This window comes from Arachis ipaensis, chromosome B7 (assembly GCF_059453495.1).
Source record: "Arachis ipaensis isolate K30076 ecotype BB chromosome B7, ASM5945349v1, whole genome shotgun sequence".
In the NCBI taxonomy this organism is placed as follows: domain Eukaryota; kingdom Viridiplantae; phylum Streptophyta; class Magnoliopsida; order Fabales; family Fabaceae; genus Arachis; species Arachis ipaensis.
In genome coordinates this window covers 35733765-35737253 of record NC_142442.1, presented here as the reverse complement: position 1 = coordinate 35737253, position 3489 = coordinate 35733765, and the positions used below count along the sequence as shown (strand labels likewise).

At 42.6% G+C, this 3489-nt stretch overlaps 1 non-coding gene across 1 annotated transcript; it reads left to right on the top strand.

Moving 5' to 3' along the window:
* The first annotated feature begins 2991 nt into the window (after window positions 1–2991).
* On the top strand, window positions 2992–3099 carry LOC148550832 (small nucleolar RNA R71). The gene has a single exon (XR_015892841.1). It is a non-coding gene; the product is annotated as a small nucleolar RNA R71 (small nucleolar RNA).
* The last annotated feature ends 390 nt before the right edge of the window (window positions 3100–3489 follow it).

Sequence of the window (3489 nt, the reverse complement as noted above, 5' to 3'; positions counted from 1 at the left end):
GAGGACTTGGTCCAACCTTTGATCAAAGTTGACCCTTCTTGTGTAGGGACGTGCATTCTCTTCCATCATTGGCAAGTTGAACGCCAGCCTTATATTTTCTGGACTGAAATCTAAGTATTTCCCCCGAACCATGGTAAGCCAATGCTTTGGATTCGGGTTCACACTTTGATCATTGTTCCTAGTGATCCATGCGTTTGCATAGAACTCTTGAACCATTAGGATCCCGACTTGTTGAATGGGGTTGGTAAGAACTTCCCAACCTCTTCTTTGGATCTCAAGTCGGATCTCCGGATACTCATTCTTTTTGAGCTTGAAAGGAACCTCAGGGATCACTTTCTTCTTGGCCACAACTTCATAGAAGTGGTCTTGATGGACCTTTGAGATGAATCTCTCCATCTCCCATGACTCAGAGGTGGAAGCAATTGCCTTTTCTTTCCTCTTTCTAGAGGTTTCTTTGGCCTTAGGTGCCATAAATGGTTATGGAAAAACAAAAAGCTAAGCTTTTACTACACCAAACTTAAAATGTTTGCTCGTCCCCAAGCAAAAGAAGAAAGAAAGAAGGAGAAAAAGAAGAGAAATGAAGGAGAGGGAGAGAAGAGAGGGTTATGTTGTGTGAAAATGAAGAAGAAATGAGGGGTTTATATAGAAGTGTGGGGGGGGGTTTAGGGTTCGACCATTAGGGTTGGGTTTGGGAGGGAAAATAGTTTGAATTTTGGAAGTAGGTGGGGTTTATGGGGAAGAGAAGATGGATGTGAGTGATGAAGGGGTGATGGGAAAGAGTGATTGAGGTGATTGGTGAAGGGTATTTGGGGAAGAGAGTTATGAAAAGGTGTGAAGAGGAGAGAAGAAAATGTGGGGATCCTGTGGGGTCCACAGATCAAGTGGGGTCAAGGACTTAACATCCCTGCCCCAATTAGGCGTGTAAAATGCCCTTGCTGTGCAATCCTGGCATTTAACGCCAGACTGCTGCCTGTTTCTGGCGTTAAACGCCCAAATGTAGCTTGTTTCTGGCGTTAAACGCCAGCTTGGTGCCTGTTTCTGGCATTAAACACCAGACAGATGCTTATTTCTGCCGTTTAAACGCCAGACTGCTCTCCTCCAGGGTGTGCTGTTTTCAATGCTGTTTTTCATTCTGTTTTTGATTTTTCAGTAGTTTTTGTGACTTCACATGATCATCAACCTAATAAAACACAGAATAACAAAAAGAAAATAAAATAGATATGATTAAATAACATTGGGTTGCCTCCCAACAAGCGCTTCTTTAATGTCAATAGCTTGACAGTGAGCTCTCATGGAGCCTCACAGATAATCAGAGCAAGGTTGGAACCTCCCAACACCAAACTTAGAGTTTGAATGTGGGGGTTCAACACCAAACTTAGAGTTTGGTTGTGGCCTCCCAACACCAAACTTAGAGTTTGACTGTGGGGGCTTTAGTTGACTCTGCAGTAAGAGAAGCTATTCATGCTTCCTCTCTATTGTTACAGAAGGAGATCCTTGAGTCTTAAACACAAGGTTGTCCTCATTCAGTTGAAGGACCAACTCTCCTCTGTCCACATCAATCACAGCTCTTGCTGTGGCTAGGAAGGGTCTTCCAAGGATGATGGATTCATCCTCTTCCTTCCTAGTGTCTAGGATTATGAAATCAGCAGGGATGTAAAGGCCTTCAACTTTTACTAACACGTCCTCTACTTGTCTATAAGCCTATTTTCTTGAGTTGTCTGCCATCTCTAATGAGATTCTGGCAGCTTGCACCTCAAAGATCCCAAGTTTTTCCATTACAGAGAGTGGCATTAAGTTTATTCCTGACCCCAGGTCACACAGAGCCTTCTCAAAGGTCATGGTGCCTATGGTATAGGGTATTAAGAATTTGCCAGGATCCTGTTTCTTTTGAGGTAATTTCTGCCTATCCAATGCATTTAGTTCATTGGTGAGCAAGGGAGGTTCATCTTTCCAAGTCTCATTACCAAATAATTTGGCATTCAGCTTCATGATTGCACCAAGGTACTTAGCAACTTGCTCTTCAGTAATTTCTTCATCCTCTTCAGAGAAAGAATACTCATCAGAGCTCATGAAGGGCAGAAGGAGGTTCAATGGAATCTCTATGGTCTCTAATTGAGCCTCAGATTCCTTTGGTTCCTCAAAGGGAAACTCCTTATTGGTCACTGAACGTCCCAGGAGGTCTTCCTCACTAGGATTCACGTTCTTCTCCTCCTCTTTGGGTTCGGCCACACCATGTAAGGCTATGGCCTTGCACTCTCTCTTTGGATTCTCTTCTGTATTGCTTGGGAGAGTACTTGGAGGGATTTCAGTGACTCTTTTACTCAGCTGGCCCACTTGTGCCTCCAAATTTCTAATGGAGGACCTTGTTTCATTCATGAAACTTACAGTGGCCTTAGATAGATCAAAGACTATATTTGCTAAGCTAGATGGATTCTGCTCAGAATTCTCTGTCTGTTGCTGAGTGGATGATGGAAAAGGCTTGCTATTGCTAAACCTGTTTCTTCCACCATTATTAAAGCCTTGTTGAGGCTTTTTTTGATCCTTCCATGAGAAATTTGGATGATTTCTCCATGAGGGATTATAGGTGTTTCCATAGGGTTCACCCATGTAATTCACCTCTGCTATTGCAGGGTTCTCAGGATCATAAGCTTCTTTTTCAGAAGATGCCTCTTTAGTACTGTTGGATGATTCCCTCAATCCATTCAGACTCTGAGAGATCATATTGACTTGCTGAGTCAATATTTTATTCTGAGCCAATATGGCATTCAGAGCATCAATTTCAAGAACTCCCTTCCTCATAGGTGTCCCATTACTTACAGGATTCCTCTCAGAAGTGTACATGAACTGGTTATTAGCAACCATGTCAATGTGTTCCTGAGCTTCTGCAGGCGTTTTCTTTAGGTGAATGGATCCACCTGCAGAATGGTCCAATGACATTTTAGATAATTTAGACAGACCATCATAGAATATATCCAGGATGGTCCATTCTGAAAGCATGTCAGAAGGACACTTTTTGGTCAGTTTCTTGTATCTCTCCCAAGCTTCATAGAGGGATTCACCTTCTTTTTGTTTGAAGGTTTGAACATCGACTCTAAGCTTGCTAAGCTTTTGAGGAGGAAAGAACTTGGCTAAGAAAGTTGTGACCAGCTTATCCCAACAGTCTAGGCTATCTTTAGGTTGAGAGTCCAACCATATTCTAGCTTTGTCTCTTACAGCAAACGGGAAAAGTATAAGCCTATAGACCTCGGGATCAACCCCATTGGTCTTAACAGTATCACAGATCTGCAAGAATTCAGTTAAGAACTGAAAGGGATCTTCTGATGGAAGTCCATGAAACTTGCAGTTCTGTTGCATCAGAGAAACTAATTGAGGTTTCAGCTCAAAGTTGTTTGCTCCAATGGCAGGGATTGAGATGCTTCTTCCATGTAAATTGGAATTAGGTGCAGTAAAGTCACCAAGCATCCTCCTTGCATTGTTATTATTTTCGGC